Genomic DNA, 21,336 nt, shown 5'->3' on the forward strand with positions numbered 1-21,336 from the left:
ATGTTTTAGTTTTGCATTTTTTATTCTACTCTATGTCACCTGTTTCATTGTTTCTATCTGAGTAAATCAATGTGACAGCAGCTTCTCATTGACAAAGGCGGAAAATTGCATAAAGTATATATTTTCCTTTTTTTATAGTAAGAGTGGTTGACCAATAGGGGGAAACAGACTTGATAGTCGTCCAAATGGGCCCAAGGCAGTAGGGCAACTGTTATGGTTGAGCTCTGTTTCTAAATTTAACACTGGTATCAGATCATGCGCTTTGCTCTTCATGTCACTATTTTCAAGAAGGCATCCAAGGATTAAAATGCAAAAAAATGATAAGGAATTGCTTGTCATTTTTTATCAGTTTAAGTAAAAAAAGGTTTGTGCAATTACAGTACAATGTCACAGATCTAACACTTCTGGATTTTGTTTAATTTATATTGCATCAAATTATGTGTGGTTCAGTCTGGCAGTCTTTTGAATGTGTTGATTGGACACCATAAATACTAAGAAAAATCACAGCACGCCATCATTTATTTCACAACACGGCTCATGAGTTTGTAAACAGTAAAAAATGTAGCCTAGTCATGGTGTTTTTCGTCCTATTTTGACTGATCACGATTATTCTTAGATGCTTGATAAATAAAATAAAAAGTCCTATTCTCTTTTCATTAAGGTAAGGCTTTGCTATATTTAGTCTTTATTAAAGCTAGCGAAGGAGTAGGTGGTTCTGGTAAGCAGACACAGAGGACAGTGTCTTCTGTGTTGTCAGTGTTTAGGTTGCAGAGAATAGACAGCTTTTTAAAGAAGTTGAGAGAGGTCAGTGACTACAGGTCATTGCAACCAGAGTGACAGTAATGCACTGGGAGGAAACTGGAACTGTATTAGGACATTACCTTGGACAGGGCAAACAAAGAGTCTCTTTAGACTCATCCTTCCAAATATAGTGAGCCAATTTGATTTGTTAGATGCTTGGAGGACAAAGCATCCAAATGTACAGACAGTACACCTGTGAAAATGGAAGACAGCAAGATTAGCGCAGCCAGACTCAATAGACTAGGGCTTCTATTTTTGTACTGGCACAAAGCCAGCAGAGGTGCAAATGTAGCCACAATATCATGTTATTAAGGAGGCCGTCCACTTGCTTGTACCTGCTTGGTTATTTCGGAAATTCTGAAGTAGTGGTTTCTGAGGAACTGTTGTTTTGTTTAATTTTATTTAATTATGGCCTTAGAGGTTTTAGTTTATCCCTTCTGACTTGTATCCAATGTACTATAACATCAGCAGATTGGTAACACAGATGACGTCATACGCTTTGCAGAAAACCCATTATGTTTTGATGTAAGGTATTACGCCATATACAACATGGCCATGCGTCTTTCTGTGTCACTTGAATTGCTTGTCTGTCAGGGCAAAATATATCAGTCAGTCAAGTCCATTAATGGTAGAATCCATGGACCAAATACTTCATCAGAGAATAGATCAACGGATACAATAGAATCCTATAGTCCCAGATAATGTCTGCCGTGACAAATAGTTCCTTTGGAAGGTATATTTTTAAGCCTTAAGGTTCACAACTACCAATTTAGATCTGAAGTTCTAGAGGACCGAGCACTCTGCCCTTTCTAAGCAACTCCCAGGAAAGTGTCTGTAGGTAAGTGTGAAACCATATGAGCCAGTGGCAACAGTGCGAGTCTGTGATTATCATTCTATAATGTCTGTAACACTCCTTACACCCTGAAAAGATCCCCGCAGGCTTTACTGAACTTATTTAACGAAAAGGAATAAAATAAAAGCATATTGATTTTTAGAATTACAGATTTATATTTGGCCGTTTTATTCTGGCATTGGAAATTATTTCAGGATTAATGGCCCACCCTTGCAAAATATAATCAAATCCCCAAGTCCAGCAATGTGAATACCTTGTGAAATAAGAGTTTACTTCAATGTCATACCGTTTATTTAGTGGGTAACATTTGGTGGCTCACTGGCTGTGATAGGCAATAAGGCAGATCCTCTGGGTACTTAAGACTACCTTACTGAGTTATTGCTCAGGAGAGCCCTGGGGAACAGTTGGATCCGACTGTCAACACATCAAGATCATTTCACAGACCTTTCCTAGGAAAACTATGCAAATAACAGCTGTCAAAAGTCTTCCCCCGAGGTTCTCAGAATAGGAGAAAAACAGCAGCAAATGAGAGGCCTGTTCCGAAATTAATTGAGTACTGAAAATTCCTTGCAGCTTGTATCGTTATGCACACAGGGGGATTACTCTGCTTTATTGTTCCATTAGCCTGACTCCAGGGCAGCATGTTTAAAACAATGTAAACTGCTCTCATATAACTAACAACTGATAGCCCAGAGTGCATGTTTTAGTACAGCAGCACAGGAAAGATTAAACTAGAACGGAGAATTTCTTGAGACGAGCTTGATTCCCAACAGACACAACTGCATCATCATCTCTGAGATAGTAGTTGAAAGCTTTACCACCTCTACAAACACACCATTTCTTTTACTTCAATTGGAAGTGAAAAAAAAATAAAAATAAAAATAAAACATACACAAAGCTGTTTCGATACCTTTGAAAAAAACTAAAAACTATGGCACATCAATGTCAATGGTAGCTCAGATACTAAATAGCAGCAGCCTCCACAGGCTAAATCACCATTGAGTAGATGCAAAAGCCTTGGCAGGCTTTAGATTGGTAGTCAATGCAATCTGTAACACTAATGGCTCTTCAGTGAGATCAGCTCATTCATGAACAGTTAACAGTTTAACACAAATTCCAATACACTTAATACAGGGGTAGAATTAAGATTTAGTAGGATGATTACCCTCATTTTTCCAAAACTCCTTAGTTTATTATATCAATTTGACACACAAACACAGATTGATCTATATCTCTACTACTGTATTGCTACTTTACTTTAGCAGAACAGCTAAATGCATACTGCCCCTTTAAAACATGCAGTAGATTATGTTTGGGAGTCAAACAAACTATGATTCCAAAAACCGAAAAAACACAAATACACAAGTGGTGCAGAGAGTGAGAAGTGAGGGCATTCAGGAATAAGGTGATAAATTGCAAAGTATCTTGGTATCGCAGGCATAAATATTACTTCTGTACATTTATAATCTGTGCTGGTATAGAGTTTACACGTACCAACTATGTGTGTTGCAAACCAACAGAGCGCCAACTCACGGAGTGTGTTGTATTTATTTACTGTTTTATTTTCTGACATTTTAACCTTTGTTTACGGAACTTTCGGTTACACTTTACTTGAAGGTATCTACATAAGCGTGACATGACACGGTCATGAACGGGTCATAAACATTATAAAACAAGTCATAAACCTTTCGGACATAACCATTCTTTTAGTAAGTGTCATTCGGTTTTTGTCATGACAAGTTATGGTTAGAGTTAGGGTTAGGGTTCATGACAGTGTCATGTCACTCTTACGTAGATACCTTCAAGTAAAGTGTTACCGAACTTTCCTCTGTATTGTACAGATATGTGGACACAACTTAATCTGAGTGTCCAGATCTCCTCCGCTCTCTCACTCTTTAGACTCTTAAGTCTCTCACTCTCTTAACTCCCTTCCTTCATGCCTGAGGTCCAAACACCAATTTACTTGGCCATTTTATTTATTTTCTTGAAGGCAGGTTTGGTTCTTCATACATTATCTGTCCGGCACATTTGTAAAACTAAATGTTAAATGCTAGATTTGGATTGGCCAGTGCTGCTGTATTTATCGTTTTAGTTCTCATGACACTAACATATTGGACAGAAACCTCATGAAAATATAACTGTGATGATTCTTCCTGAGCACTTGAATCAACAACTTTAAAGTCCCACTGCAGATACTGGATTGTGGAGGAATGGAGATAACAATAGCACAGCTTACTTTTACTGTGAGTTGGCATGAATAGGTAGACAGACAGGCAATCATACTGTATGGAGTTGTACCCATTGCATTTTCAGTATAAGCCTCCCCTGAATACTGAGTAGGCGGAGATCGTGAAATAAAATGTCGGCTATTGTAACTCTTATTTTGTTTTTTCTTTTGCTCACAGAAAAGACAGCGCAGGCTGAGATGGGTGTGATGAAATCAGAGAAAAGCAGAGCAGTGCAATCATAGGTGTTCTGAACACGGTTTTTAAAACAGTGAGAAGGTTTTAGACAGTGAGAAGGTTTTATATATACTAAGCCGCCCCCCCCGGACAATTTGCACTATTCTACCCCACCCACTGTTCTATTTATTTATTTATTAACAGATGTACATACTGTAATTACACCTACCATTGCCATATTCTACTGCTCTTCATACTATTCATCCTGCACATACACTTATTCTTACTACTCTCATAATGTTACCACACTGCACATAGCTGTACATACTGTACATATCTGTCTATATGGTTCATTCAGTATATCCATATTTATTCTGTTTTTGTTATTATATATTCTGTTAATACACTGCACATATCTATATTATTCTTACTACTAGTATAATATCACTGCTACTACATTGCACATATCTGTACATGTTGTTCATACATTGTTCATATTAAATGGCCATATTTATTCTGCTCTTATAACACTGCAATATATTTCTTGTCCTGCCTATGCACCACCTGTCTATACTTGTATATCGCATTGCACTTTCTGCTTTTCGCAGTCTTTGTACTTGTACACTGCACAATGACAATAAAGTTGAATCTAATCTAATATACAGTATGACACAGACGATATATTGTAATTAATTTATTCTAAAGGAGTCGCTGACTTTAAAGATTTTATTTTACTTCAAGAAAACATGGTGCAGGTGTCTAAGAACTGAGCGAATGAAGACAATATATCTGAAGCTGTGTTGTTCATATCTGCTGTGGAAGATAGTATTTAATGGAAATGTGATAATGTTGCTCCAAGTTGTTTACTTACAGATCCAACATGTGTAAGTAAGCAACTGTTTAGCCATTGCCGCAGTTTGTTTTTATATTTTGTCTTCCCCCTAGGAGCAAAAACTCAATAATTACAGCTTTAAAGAACTCACAACACTCAAAACATGTAATTAGTTGCAGCGAGAGACAAAATACATCTTTAAAATGAATGTTTCAGTGCAGCCTGTGTCATAAATAAAGAACTGGAACAATATGCAAAAGACTGAGATAAATAGGTTAGAGATGGTGATAATTATGTGGGAATAATGTGGGGGATTGGTTGAATTTGCATTCATTCTTCCAGCTGAAAAACTGGAAAATATTGGAAGGACTGATAAAGGAGGTTCTTGGTTTGGAATAAAACAACAATTCTTCCTTGTGACAAAATATTAATATGCCTTTCTCCACTGGCTGGTTCAATGCTTGTTCAATAGAATCACAGCAATTCGCTTGCGTGTGCACACAGACACACAATCCATTTTTTGGTTAAATCCCATTTTTATAAAAGCCACAGGGTGACACCGGCAGTCTTGCAGCACAGACTGTTGTTAAGTATCAGTGTCATAGTTGACAAATGACCTTTACAGCGTGTGGAGGAAAACAGATACTCTGAAGCAATACAACCATTTTTCCTCAATCGTGTTCTCAAATCTCAACCCACTGCTCCCTGTGTTGTGTTGTGTTATTTTATGTTGTGTTGTGTTGTGTTATGTTGTGTTGTGTGTGTGTGTTACCAAATGGGAAATGTACACAGTATATATTTGCATCTCTATATTAGATGGAAATTACCAGTGAGAAAGGTTTATAGTGTAGGGATCTGACATCTACACTAAATGAAACCTGCACACAAACGCACACTCCACAAGATTAAAACCTTAGAGGCACGTTACGAGAAACCCAAGGTTCTGGCTGCAAGTTGTGATGCACTCTTGGAGCTGTAACACACACGCATACAGTATATATATATATATATATATATATATATATATATATAAATAAACTACAGCAAAGATGACAGAACATCTAGTGTCTTTCTTCTCAAGTTATGACATCTCACAGTTATTGCAGACAAAATGCCATTGACTATATAAATGCAAATATATATATATGGCATATGATATGACAAACCATATGGAATTTTTTAAACAACAGAACATGGGGAGTGTGCAGTATTTAGTGTTTTAGTATTTCACAATGCTAAATGTCAAATCCCTCTTCTTTTCACATCATCATCAGAGTTCTTCATGTGGTTCATATTGGTTACAGGTATAAATCATGTCTACACAAACCAGTGACGTTTTTATGAATTCCACATGACATCATTCAAGAAATAGCTTTAACATCTACACGAGGCACAGAATTAAAAGACTGGCCTTTGGAAAAACTCTTTCATTTATAACCTTTTATATCCATGCAAAGAACGTTATGTCATCTTCTTGACTTAACGGCAGTGTAATCGTAATTTTTATGTCTTTCGATGGTCACTAATGTGAAATACTGCATTAACATTAACATGCAGCACCCCTAGAAAATTCAATATCCACAGTTATTAACAATAAACAACCCCATGTCATGTCATGTCATGTCAAGTACTAATGGACATATCGATAATAACTGGTAGTTAGCTATAGTGGCCATGTTTGTGTGTGGTGGGCGTTCAGATCAGCACAGGTTCCAGAGGCGTAGAAGTCTATAAATAAAGCCGTTTTTACTCTGATCCTCACAACACACATACTGATGGGGGTAATGGCTCACTGACTAACTGGCTGGCACGTCAAGGCTGACCTTAGATATTAATCATGTTGACTGCCAGGCAACAACACCAATATGCTCTAAATCCCATGACCCCAGTTTGGTATTAATCCTTATTTTATTATTTATTCAGCCCAATCAACTAAGACCAAAATCAACCACTCCACATCCAGTAACAACTCCTGTCAGACCACTAGAATAAGAGGTCTCAGCTAGGTTTGACAATCAAGACTGTGAGGTTGTCAGTGCAATGTCAACGGGGCAAGATGAGTAGGATCAACAACTGACAGACCAGGATGGTCTGACAGCTGTTTGACTTGCCTGTCAGAGCAATAGTTTACACAATTCAAATATCAAAACCGTCAATCACACATCAAACGTTGTGTAATTCAATTGCAAATGGGACATTTAAACTGACAGACTGAACCAAAGGCAAGTCAGATGCATAATGAAACTCACATATTTGCATATATTCATGTTCTGTTGCATTGGGAGTCTCAGAACTGGCACAAAAGCAACTTGTAGATGGAAATAAGTGATGTGTGACCAATGTTCAAGGAGGTTTGAGTGACAGTCAGAAGCTGCAGAAAATGAATATGCATGTGGTATGTATACTTCTTGGGTGAATGTTTGCATTGCGTTCAAAGAGAACGTCTGTCGATATGAAATGTCTAGACATGAGAAAAAACAATGCACTCAACAAAGGAGAACGTGAGAAGGTATTTGTCTATGGAAAATTTTACAGCTCGGTTGTTCAGTTCTCCGAAATGACCTGAGAGTTTCTGCTCTGGAATGAACTGGACTGTCACAGCCAGCACGGCGCTCACCAACATCTCCCAGCAGTTAACACACATTTTATTAACACCAAATCTCAGCAGTCTCCCTGTCAGGGGCAATGCAAGGTTGATGGAAACTGCTCTGAAGCAGCTCATGAAATACAATCAGAATATAGAAGTAGTAAGTCCAAGAAAACCTGACTTACTGTACACTAATCTAAGAGGCTTCATCAAATGTGCTGACTGGTGGGGAGCCCAGGGCATTTTGCAGACTTTACGGTGATTCATATGGCAAAACTTTAGAGAAAATACCTGTTTGTACCTAAGACTTGAAATATGCTTTGTGGGTTTTTTTTTCCCTTAACAATTTAACTGTATCATATATGGTTTCCGCCTTTGGATGCCCCACTCTCGTAGAAGTAAAAACATTTTGTTTAACATTAAAGGCTACAGGGTGAGAGTAACAAAACACAAAAATATTTCCTGGGTAGAGAACTTATAAAGACAGTAGACTTTGGGGACCTAGCGAAGGAGAAGCAAGCAGTCAAGAACACATACAGTATATGAAAAACTGGAAGACAAAAATATAATAACTAGTGTTTGCCACGCAGGATAAAAAAAAAAAAATAGTCCGCCCTTCCATTTCTTTACTGGGCTAATAAATGTTGTATAACAATGTGGTTACACGTGTCCCCAGTGTCTTCATCTGAAGCACAGACACCTGTTGTTCGGTCTGTCACTGTACATGCTTGTCTTTGTTACAGTAGCTGAATCAGCCCTGTCATCCTGCAGCTCTGGGTTGCAAACCTGCTGCAGTCACATCATCACTGCCGACGTACAGAGAGAGATCGAGAAACATATTAATACTGGGCAAAGCAATTGATTGACCAATCCGAAAACACAGGTTATAACCTTCTAGATGTACCTCCCAGAACGCATGTAGGAGGTAAAGAATTTAAGAAGGTGCACCTGTTGCCAGCACAACTCATGGTGGAACAGCTGAAACTCAACATGTATAATAGGCTCACAAATAGCCATGGTACATACACAGCATGGTCACTACACCAGGGCTAGTGTGCGCTCATGCAAGGTGCAGTGTAGCCAGAAGCTCGTTTTTTTTTTTTTTATTTTATAATACAGGGACCATACTATGGAATAGCCTTCCACTAAACATCAAGCAGTCAAAGTCCAGAGGAGTTTTTAAAGGTCAGGCTGGGCTCATCTCTGTGGTAAGATGACCAATTAAAATATGACAGGCAGGTCCTCTGCATTTTATTGTGTCTTTTGTTTCTTACGGTTAACTATAAATGCTTTTTGTGCTTATATTGCTTCAAATTTAGTGCTTTTAGTGGTTTTTGGTAGAAAAGGAAGATACTAGGACAGGTATTTGAAGTTAATTTCCATACATCTGGCAGAAAGCACAGAAACCCGACTGACTGAATGTGAATGTAAGTCTAACGGAGGGTTGACTCATATACAATAAATATAAACACACTCATAGTTATTCCTTAAAGTCTTGAATTTACTTAATTTGCATGTTTGTAAGTGTTGGGAGCAAACGGGAAGAGCCGCAGACCTTTTTTATTGTAAAGAAGTCAAGATTTAAAGATGCAGTAGGTAAGACTTATAAAACTAACTTTCTGTCATATTTGCTGAAACTGACCCTATGTTCCAGTAGAACTAATGTTCCAGTTGAACTACTGGAACATAGGGGGGGTGTCTAACTGCGTGTCAAGCTTTAGTGGAAAGGAGGGGGAGGGACTGAGAAGTTGTCGATGTTGCAATTTTTTGGCTAAGTCCTGGATCTTCACCATCCTACCTACAGCTCCTTTAATGCGTAGCTGACATACACACATTCAGATGGAGAATAATGAACAAGTCCAAAACTCCCATTGACAGTGTTGTATTGTATACTGTCCTTTACACATTATGACTGTTAAACAAAATAGGTAATTAAATATACAAACATGTAATTTTAGAAAATAAAGTAAAAAGTACTGTATCTGTAACATCAGCCTTAAAGGGAAAGCAAGACTTAAAGCAGTAGGAAGACGTTGCTAATGTGAGATCGGGAGCAAAGTTGCAATAAAAATTGAAAAAATTAAAATATGGCCATCTATAATGACAGAGGGACAGAAAAAAGCCCAGTCAAGGATGATCTCATGTGAGCCCAGCCAATCAATATTTAACAACATTTTGATAACCTTAAAAGAAATCAGCAGGCTGTTTTGGAAGTTAAGGAGGGGTTTAGTAATAATAAATGGCTACACATTATCATGACAGAAGAGTAAAGTGGCTTCATCCCTAAAGGATGGTAATTTGAAGTTCTAATTAAATGATGAACTCAGATATTTGTGTTAATTGCAAGTTAAAAAGTCCCGGCTTCAATAATCTCAGCGTCAAAGTGAGCAGTGGCCTCAGGCTACTTAAACACTGCCAGTGTTGCTCTTAGTGGACGAATAACTGCAACCTCTGGCCTGCCAACATTGTCTTGAAAATCTTTTTTAATCATATTGCACGTCCATCATCAGTCATGTAGTTGTGAGCATATGTTGTCATGTCAGTATGTGCACCAATTGATCACATTGATCCCAGCTCTGTCTTCATACAGTCTGCAAGAACAGATAACTCAAGACACCTACCGCACACGAGGAGTGTGAGGAGAGGAAACAAAACGAGACTAGAGAGAGGCAAAGACGCCAGGAGCAGGTTATCAAGAGCATTTTCCTTTGCTAGGTTATTCTTTTTTCATGATTAACAGTTTTTTTATTTTGATTTATAATAAAAAAAATAAAATACAGAACATACAACTCACAGTATGAACACATCCCCTCCCCTTTGCTAGCGTATTACCAGTCAGACCACAAGCAGATGGGAGTGACTTGGGCAGGTGACAAATTGCAAATCGATACCTATCTCTATCAGGGAAAGTGTACAGATGTAACCTTGCTCTGCCTAGCCTCCACATACTTTCCCACTCCACTTCTACCATCACCTAAAATTAAATTAGATGGTGTTAATACAAATCGGTAAATTTTTATGTTTACTAATTGTTAACAGACCTTTCCTTCTGTTACACCTAAAAAGCCTTGCTGTCCAAAGTTCCCCACATAACAGCTTGTAATTTATTACGTTGTCACCCTGACAAATAATACCTCTAAATTCTTCCACTTTGCCACCAGCTTTATTCATTTTGTGTGATCCTTGATCACTTTTTTTAAACAGCAGATATTATTAATTATGAATATGTATCTATTGTGTAAAGCTAGGACTCTTTTGAGTTTGTAATCGCTTAATAATCTTCCAACACCGACTCTGTTCCTTAAAATACAGAATGTAGAGTACATGGCAACACTTTATAATAACCATCACTAACAAATGGTAAATTGACAGTTAATTAAACTTAAGTTATTTTACTAACAATGAAATAATTACAAATGTTTACTAATTATTAGTAATGCTTTTTTCACACATCATAAAATTTTATATATTATATGAAGTATTTGTTAACGATTACCAAATGATTTGTAGACCTTTAAGAAACCATTAATAAACATCATTTGGATGGTTATTACAACGTTACAACTGAGGATTACAATAGCTTGTTAATGGTTAATAAATACTTAAAGGCAGAGTTGGTAATGTTGAAAAGCTAGCAACATTGAAAGTAGCATCCCCGGGGTTCTGTTCTGAGACGTGTTTATGCAACACTCATGAAATGCTGAGGTGTTTTGTTCAAAGATCCTGACAATGAACTCATTTAGCTTATTTTATATAAAAACACACAAAACACTTGGACACTGATGTGAGATACGGAGAAAAAGCACACTTCCCCAAGTAACGCATTACCTTGCAGGGCAGCTGGATTCTCTCGATATCACAAGATTACACAACAATTGCGGGATCACATATCACACGAAAATCCATCTTGTCAAGGTTCAACTACAAGTGCGAACCAAACGGCGTCCGGTGAGGAGCTACTGGCAGCGGTTTAGGTGTTTGTGACGGCCGTGACTTTTTGTTTAAAACAACAATGGCGGATGTGGCAGACACCTCTCAGATGATTCTGTGTAACAAACCGTCGGACTCGTCAGGTTAAAGGTGCCCTGCCACACGTATTTCATTACTTTGTGGTGATGTCTGAAGGTCTACCATGGACTCTGTAACATTTTTTGTGGAAAAAAATGCCTTGGTTACCTTGTTTCAAGCCATTCTAGTTTGGTATAGAAAGCCGGCAGGAAGACTCAGCTCGATTTCTGCCAGTTCTCAATAATATTCAACAAGCTAAGCTGTTTGAATCTGATTGGCTAACAGCTAGCCAATGAGAGCCTGGCTGTCAGCATCCTTTACCCACCACAGCTGGGCGAGCTCATGGATAGTAATGAGCTCAGGCAACATGATGTCAGACTGACCAGCCTTTGTAATTGGCCTGATTTCTCCGCTAATTTCTGTTCAGTGGCTAGAGCTGACAGAGGAGGTAGCAGTTCATTTTCACATTCACCACATAACACAAACACATATGCTGCCCTAAAAAGGCAAAGTGCAGTAACTACGCCAACATTGAAACTGAGAAAAATGGCTTCAAAGTTTTCATACAGGCCAGCCAAACATGTTGTAGGTACAATACTGTTGATACTTTTATGTAATACCTTTACAGGAAGGAAAATGTTATACATAAAAAAAAGACCATTGATATGACCTTTGACCAAAAAAATGTAGATACTGCACTCTGCCTTTGTCTAACCTCAAGCAACTAAAACACTATTACAAAAGCAGAGTGCAGTATCTACAATTGAAATGTGTTAATCCAACTTTATTTTTTCATTCCTTATACCTTTTAATTTGTTTTAATTGGTTTTATGTTTTGTGTATGGATGTTTATAGGTTGAGTGTTGAAAATGCTTGGTAGTAACCTTCATCCAGTGCATTCAAGAATAGTATTTTGTCGTAATGTCCCTGTCACATCAGTCTTAAATGATTAAATTGTCATTCTCATTATTTTCCCCAAAACATCCTTATAATTTTTACACACAATCAAAATGCTGGTATTTTGGTTTGTGGATTTTTATTTTAATTGAAAATTAATTAATTAAATACCAAGGTTACTTATAAAACGGCACTTAAAAATTCATAAACATTTAACAAAAAGCAGTCTGTGACATAAAAAAAAGATGTTTTACTCTGACAACTGAAAAATAGATATTTAATCTTTAATCTCTCAAATTGAAGTAGCCTATCTCCATATATAAAAAAAAAATACTCATAAAATGAAATGACACTAGTGTAACCGATCTTATATTGTCTCACAATTTGGCACTCAAAAGCCAAGACACAAGACGGAAAGCCGTACGCACGCAACCACTGACAACGGTCGAAAAAACAACGCTTTTTCCACTTCCCTGTTCGCGCCAAATAAAAGCTCTATGTTTACAACTTCATCTTAAGCTTCAACTGAGAGATTACCCAATAAAATACATTAGAATAGCATAAGAAATGAAGACAACAAGAAACAAAACAGCTATGCGAGCGTTTCCAGAGTGGATAGATGCTAACATTATTGCCTTCAAGGGGAGCAGGTAAGCTAAAATGGTATGCTAGCGGCTCGGCTAGCTAGCTAATAATGGCAATTTGTTGATTTAGGTGTTATTTGCCAGGTTAGGTGTTCATATTTTACCATGTTCCTTACCCGTGTCTGGATAGTTTGCGTTTCAAAGCTAGAGACACCATAAGTTTTCCTCCGAGTTGTGCCATGTTTCTCTGGGTTAATGATGATATATGTTGTTGGCTTGTTGGTGGTCTGTGTCACAGTGTCAACTCGCAGATGAATGTGGCTACAGAGGCAGACCGCGAATTACCGCGTCAAAGCCCGGGTAAACAAAGGCAGAACGCAGTATCTTCCTACCTCTACGGTTTGCCTTGGTACTAGCTTGGATTTTGTAGTTACTGCAAATTTGACATAGGGATTTCTCTGAAACGGGATACAGTTGAACCAGGAGATTTTGTCACAAGATGTAGGAGATATTACAAAGCCCATTTCCAATGTAAACTCAATTTTGACCAAATATGTAGTTTTGGCTTTGTACGGCAGTATGGACCTAACATATTTAAAAAAAATACAAGGAAAAACGGTTTTGTGTGGCAGGGCCCCTTTAAATAACACACGCAATGTGAAAAACATACACATATTAAGCACTTACATAAGGCATATTACTTCATAATCAAAATCGGTCTTTAAATAACACAATGCTAATAACTTCTATAGTCCAGGTTTTATTGTGTAATGTATATGCATTTAAGCATTCCTAACCAAAAGCGCAATCGACTGTAATGAGTTCTTGAGATCACACCTACAATTGTGTCTGATTGGTGCAGTGTTTTGAATTTCCTGGAGTACCCTGCGAAATTACACAGGCAGGGTAACCCCACAAGTGGCCTGTGGAGAGTTTGAAATCAGTGTTATTTCATGAAGCGTAAGAGAAGAAATAAAAAGGAAGAAAGAATAAGGGAGAAAGGACAAGGCTGCATCAAAGATGAATGGATGTGGAACAAATGCTCGTCTATGCTACATCTATCTCCTCTCAAGTGTCTACTACTCCCAATGTGCCCCAGTGCTGTACTACACATTCTGTCTGTTGCGTATATGAGTGTGTTAATGTCTGTACGCACACAGGTCAAATTTGGTGTTTGTTTGACCCTAACCTGTGTGTGTGTGTGTGTGTGTGTGTTGTGTGTTACTGAATATGAAGCCCTTCACACTCTGTACTAAATGACTTAGACCCACAGAATGCTCCAGGGGGATATACACTCTCAATCATACTGTACAACACTGCAACACTAAGGGCAACAGAAAGGGAGGCAGAGAGAGGAGCAGAAACACAAGTCATAAGCAGACAGGTAGTGTAGCCTGAAAATCAGTTCCTCGACAGACAAAGATATGGCTCTCAGTTGGCAAAACACATTGGAGTGAAACAAACTTGATATCAAAATCGATGTCCCTCGCAATCCTAACAGCTGGCACTTTTGGTTAAACAGCTGTAAGGGTCAAACTGCAAAGGTGCATTGTTTGCATTGGTGTTTTAGGTCTGTGCTTCGTTTTAGTACACAAACGTGGCGCCCAAAAGCTAATGGGCCGTCATTCTATTGACTATTATTCATGAATTCATTGTTGCTTATGAGGGAACATGTACAGAGCTCATGTAAGTGAAATAATTGACAGATATTTTTATATCATCCACTATTTGTGCTAGCATTTAGTTAATAGTCTTATTCAGGACTTACAAATGGTACGCAGACAGGGGGTTCAGTGTTGCTCAAGGAGATTTTAACCTCACATTAGGTTGCTGATGGAAACGTTGTCCCTTGTAGAAAGTGAACCTGCAGATGTGTCTCAGCTACCCTTCAACAAGTCATGTTCCAGTGGAAAAACTATAGTGACCTTAGCCCTTAGCCTTTCAAGGAAATTAAGTTGCATACTCACAGGCATTACACAGACTATCAACTGAGTTGATCTTGGGAATAGTTTTTTAACCTTAATTTGCTTTATCTTTTGCTGAGAATGGATAATTTTTGTTAGCAAAGCTATACACCACGCTGACAGCTGCCCAGTACCATCACAGGTTTTTCTTCTAGCCCCTGAGCAGCTGCAGTTGAGGAAGTTAAATGCCTTGCTCAAGGACACATCCTGTGGTGGAAATAACGGAGGGGCAAGCGGTGCTCAATAACAGCCCCTGGAGAAACAAAGATAAACAATAAAAAAAAAGAAGTTCTAAAAAAAAGAAGCTCTATTAATAGAACTCTTCTTTTCTTCTAGAAACAATGTCATAACTGTGCTTCATATACCTACAATGCACACTACTGCTCAGGGGCTTTTTTAATGTTATCTGTTGACTGTTGGAGAAGACGATGCAAGACAATTTTCTGCGTGAACAGACAATGAAGTTTTATCTTACCGTATTACAAGAGATCATAAGAAAGTTAAAAAACGTTATATACTGTATACTGACAAAATATTGTTCTTTTTCTGTGATTAGCTCCTCCGTTTCCTATTAGCACTGCATTGCGGGAAAATAGTGTCCATCAATACTGAAAAATTAGCATAGTGACATTTTTGACCGTTCTTTTTTGTTAAGGTTTCCACGGTGAACCCATACACAAACATAGACACAATTCAGGTATAATCAGCAGGAAATGGGACACAGCTGTTCATCAACACCATCAATTTAATCATTAAGACACACATACAGGTCAGACAGGTTTGTTTCTCTTGCATGGGCGCTCTTTGGTGTGTACTGCGTGTCTGTGCTTTGGTATGGCAGTGTCTGTGTTTTGTGTAGTTAAATAGCTGCAGTGTGCTTTCATCCCCATGCTAATCTCTTTCCCTCTCTATCTGTCAGTCTGTCTCTCCCCACACCTGTCCTGAAAGCCCCCAAGGCCCCCTGTGCTCTTCCCCTAATGATGTACAAGCCAGAAGTCCTTCTAATGCCACAATTGTAGGCATAACTATGGGCTCTTGGGTTGTTCTCTTTGCTGAGTAAAGCCACAGCCATACATGACACACTGCTCTTACCACAGCACTTCCCCATTACATACACATCAAAATTACACCCATTAATATCAGACGGGTGACAGACCACCTTGCTCACACTCAACCACCGGCTGGCTAAACCACTTCTCATGTTCAGCATATGGAGCTTTTGTTTACTGTTGACTGACTTTAAAATATTCTTATGTATTACAAAATGATAATACTCTTATAAACCACAGTACCATGGACAGAATAATGTAGCTCCCCTCAAACTTGCGGCCATTGTCTGGTTTATGCGGTGTAGAGCACTATAAAATATGATAACTATTATCATCGCAGCCACATAATCCATTTCCTCTAGTTCAATATTGGTGTTTAATGTTTGTTATAGAGCGACCAATCATGAAGCGATGAACGGAGATGCATGTGCAAATGTGTTTGCTAAGTCTTGCATGAAAGAAATGAAGGATGATGGTCATTGCGGCAGTCAGTTTGCTTATGGGATCAGGAAGGTTTTGAATGTAGTTGTCCAATAATTAATTCAAAGGTTTAAACCATGATGCCGATGTGGGTCAAGTATCTTATGTAATTAACTAAAGGCTGTTCATCTTGGCACTTGGACCCACAACTAATTACTGTGTAGCTGCAGCTGAAACTGTAATGACATGAGTCGGTGGCAGAATGCCTGATTCTTCTTATAAGATACAACACTAATGCCTACAGGGAATTCATGTTTCAGAAGTAACATTTTTAATGATAAAAGGTAAAATTTAGTTTTTTTCAGATTGTTAGCAAAAATGCCACACATCTACTGTACCTAAAAGGCCTTAGATAGTGCCCTAATTTTCTCAATTAATCAATTTGGAGTCGAGCCAATGAAGTGCACCCTAACTAATGTGTGTCGGCAGGACAACATTCGCAAGCGAGCCATCAACGGAGCCTGCTGCAGCTAGTTCCACTGAAAGTGCCTTAACAGCCATTATCAGACACATTCCATATGTAGAGATGTTTTGTGACTATATGCCATACAGTAGGTTACTGTACATGTCTCTTGCAATATCAGTCAATTGAAAGGAACGAGCCAACTTATTGGGACTTTAGCTTATTCACCGTAACCCCCAGGGTTAGATAAGTCCATACATACCCTTCTCATCTCAGTGCGTGTTGTACCTCTGACGGCCCCACCGGTAGCTTAGCCTAGCACGGATCCTGAAGTACCAATGCTTCACCTTTCTGAGAATATAGTTCCCAGTTTATATACGGTTAAAAGATGGCTGTGTCTCATGTGACCTTGTTATTTGTACACGCTGTGACTATACAAATCACAACATGTAAATCGGAACATGTTGGCATTATTTTATCACTTATTCGGAGCAGTAGGCTAGTTGGAACCGATTACCTTCAGGAGCCGTGCTAGGCTAAGCTATCGGTGGGGGCGTCAGACAGAGTTACAACACGCACGGAGATGAGAAGGGTATGGTAGGACTTATCTAACTCTGGGGGTTGCGGTGAATAAGCTAAAGTCCTAATAAGTCGGCGTGTTCCTTTAATGTCCAACATTAAATTGAACCCACTCAGTACACCACCGATCACTAAGTTTAACGGCAAATGGAAACCAGCCAAAGTTGTAAGAGTGTATCCGCACACTGTTCTAAAGGTATCTATGGTGTGTAGGCATCATATTAAACAGCCATGCTAGTCGTCCATCATAGAAAGCCTGGCTGGAAACAATCACATATTCAACCTGCCTCTGTGGCAGTGCACAGTCGGAGAGAGAAATGGCTTGTACCTGCAGGGTGGTGGATAATGGAAGCGAGCGTCAGAGACAGCAAACGGTGCTTTAGCAGCAGCTGCTCAGTATCTGTCCTAAACCCAACCAACTCTGAAATTATTCAAGTAGCCTGTACAGATCAATAAAAGCCATTGTGAAAGCCGACTTCTTTTTCAGGTACTAAAGCAGCTCAAGTGGTTGTGAGGGCTGCTTTAGATTCAGATAGATTTTACAGTGCAACAGAAAGCACAAGGTCATGTGCAGGACAAACAAAATGAGTTCCTATAAGCACACTTGTCTTTATATATGCACAAGATACTATGCCAAATGCTTGTGTGACGTGGACAATAATTGGTTGGTATGGTTATTAATCATTTTCTCAGTCTGGCACAATATCAGTGAGTCCCATGCCTCTTAAACAGCTGTGCCTTAATCGTTTTTTCCAAGTAGGAAAACAATGTCATCTGAGAGGTGGAGCGTAGGTAAATCACGTACTTACGGGTAAGACTAGGGGCATGTGTTTGGTTGAAGGGTGAGGGAGCACGGATTAGTGTCAATAAGTCTCTCATGAAAAGAAGTCATAAAAAATGCCACCATGAAATAAAAAGACCTCTGAAACCGAACTGAACTATTTTCCAATAATATCTTGTGATACTCATAAATAACAGTCACATTCCACTGAAGAATGCATTTCCTGAACAAGGCTCAAGTTACCATGAGATTTTGAGAAAATAATTTGAGTAATGCCTGACTGATGTGAATTTTTCTACTTTAAATTAATCTGGAAAATCTTCTATCTTCCTTCCAAAGTCGGTTGAGACGTTGTTCAGGCATGACTGAATAATAAAAACAGCTTGTTTTGGAGTGTGTTTGTGTGTTTTGTGTTTTGTGATGGAAATAGCTGCTCAGCTAAAATATAGTTCTATACAATAACAGTTATAACCAAAAGTTGGCCTGAAGGTACAAAACGTATTAACCAAAAGCACAAAGTAAGGTGGATAAGGCTAAACAATATACAAAAACAAGAAATAATCATGTTAGCACCTTGACAAAAATAATACCCTTAAAATGGTCAAACTTCCAGGGTCCACCATAATGTTCTCTTTTATCAAAATGCCACATAGGAGCAATTTCAGTGGTGCAAAGGCACCCCTGATTTAGGTCAGTCCTGAAACCTGGAACAAGCACTGTTCGCTTGGCATTTTGCCTCGCTATATTTGCATTTTTTTGGGGCGTTGTTTCTGCCATTTTTGTAGCTTCCTATTGAATGCATGCTTACGATCTGGCACCTAGTCGCTACTTTTTTACAGAGTTTTACACCCTGCGCGCTGTGGCTGGGGGCTGCACACCCAGCGAATAAAGGCTGATGCCTAGAAGTGTCCTTGACACAGCAAAATGAAAAGAGAAGAGAAAATACAGGCAGGGGGCAGGGTCTCTGAGCCACCGCCACACACCATAGAGATGTGATTGAGAGGGAATGTTTTTGTATGAGTCTATAGATTGATTTTTAGGAAACTCCTACTCATTCTGCCTTTAAATATTTGAAGAAACAACCAGGGTTTTGCTTGTTTTGCTTTTGCACTTGCTCCATTCCTTTTCGTACAGTGTATGCAAGTGTTCGAACAATTCAGCAGGTGCAACAGAAGCCAGGTACGGTGACTGACAGGCGAAAGACAAGATGAAAAACATCCAGCAAGGTGGAAAAACAAAAGACAATCAACAAGCTTTTAAAATGCATTGTAATTTGAAAGGTATTTTGCTTCGTGTCTTCTTGCTGCCTACCAAGCACACTAATTAAGTGGTATGTTAGGCAGAGAGGAGAGCACAGAGATAAAGCATACCAGCATGGGTTTCTTGTTTTCTGTGATCCTCAGTGCAACCTAGATATGATTCCCAATCCTACAATGAAACAGATGGTGTGCAGAAGTGCATTCAATCATATTGAAGAAGCACAGTCAGTGAGGTTAGCGATTGTGCCAATGCAGGAAAACAGTGCTTTTGGGTTTTAGGAGAGCTTTTATTTCCAAGTTACCTTTCTTCCTCTCTTTGTCTGTCAGTCAGTCCCTCCAGGATTTTGCGATGTTGCGATCGCGCCAATTCACACAAATTCAACCAACCACCGAGACTTTGGTGCGACTTGCAATTTTGACCAATCACCGCAACTTTTCCGCAAATTTGACCAATAACCGGAGTTTCCCGCGACTTCAACCAATCCCAGCAGTCCCACGTGCCAGACTTTACGTCAGCATAATGTGACTCTGAGTGCCACTGACCAAGCGGGAGTAAGAGAGAGCTTGTTTCCGATAGGAATCATCTCACATTTACCAACAAAACGTACAGCGAAAGAACGTGCAAAACATTTCAGACCGCCCTGCCAACCTGTATACATTTTAATATCAATGTACGCTATAACGATTTTTCACTCTAAAGTCGCTGAAAGCTGCTGCTGTTTCAATCCTGTCAGCTGTCTGCAGCGGGCGGGGCTGCTGCTCATACAGTTCCCCCGCTGCTGACGCACACACACACACACAAACACACACCGTGGATGCAGGAAAAACCGGAGATGATACCACACGATGACCTAAATTGAGGACAGCTACACTTGTTATTGTAAGTGCAATGATAAGTTAAAGTCCAATAAGTACTTTATCAAACCGTATGAATGTGTGTCCCAGGCCAGGATAGGAAATTAACTAACACTGTAAAGATCAACAAGCCACTGACACATATGTTCAAATTTGATTCATTCAATAAATTATTATTTTTTGTCTTAAATCCACCAGCCATTTTCATATTATACCAACATTTGCAGCATCCTGAGCCTTTTTGGTAAGGTTACTAGGAAAACTCAGCTCAGAGTAGTTTTATTCTCCCCGAAACAAGTTTCCTTTTTATTTTTAAAGAACTAGACAAAAAAAAAAAAAGACATCGCAACTTTTATTGTAATTTTTTACAAAAGCTCCCACAAAATCGGGTATTTTGGGCAGCAACAATCTAAAAAAAAGGCCACGAAATCCTGGAGGGACTGGTTAGTTCTCACTTTTACACAAAGACACATGAGTAGGGCCCTATGATTTCCGTGATGCGGAAAACACGGACGTAATCACGGAATCTACAAATGAAAACGGAATTCTCTTATACACATGGAGTCTCACGGAATTTGCATATATTTTGTTGACATTAAATAAAAGATTAAAAGAATTATTTTTTTTTTACTTCCTTCTCATTTTTCAGTTTAAAAAAACAAGCGTAGAAAGGTCTCTACCTAAACCGTGGCCAAATGGCACTGTTAAACATGTTACCTAGTAACCATACGTCCTTGTCCTTGTGTGTTTGTTTTGCGAGGGGAAAAAAAATGTTGAAGCGAGTGGCTCCTGAGATAAGCCAACGGTGGCGAAAAAATTAAGAAACTCTCAATTGACTGCTAAATACCAGGCTGAACAATACCCCACGACTACTATGAGTCTGGACAACAACTGTTTTGTAAGTTTTGTCAACATACTGTTGACTGGACCCGCAAAGACACATGTAACGACCATTTGAAATCAAAAGTTCATCTCAAGAACAAAGCTAAATCCACAGTGGGC

General features: G+C 38.8%; 1 protein-coding gene across 10 annotated transcripts in view; it reads right to left on the reverse strand.

The window, feature by feature from the left end:
* grik4 (glutamate receptor, ionotropic, kainate 4) overlaps positions 1-21,336 on the reverse strand; it is a 334,323-nt gene that overhangs the window by 163,762 nt on the left and 149,225 nt on the right. The window contains exon 4 of one of the 10 annotated variants that reach the window (XM_039786181.1): positions 882-994. The exons of the other annotated variants lie outside the window; for them this stretch is intronic. The gene's annotated coding sequence lies outside the window, so the exon portion shown is untranslated. The remainder of the gene's footprint in view (positions 1-881; positions 995-21,336) is intronic. 10 annotated transcript variants of the gene reach the window in all.

The sequence above is a fragment of the Perca fluviatilis genome, chromosome 2, assembly GCF_010015445.1.
Source record: "Perca fluviatilis chromosome 2, GENO_Pfluv_1.0, whole genome shotgun sequence".
NCBI classification, from domain to species: domain Eukaryota; kingdom Metazoa; phylum Chordata; class Actinopteri; order Perciformes; family Percidae; genus Perca; species Perca fluviatilis.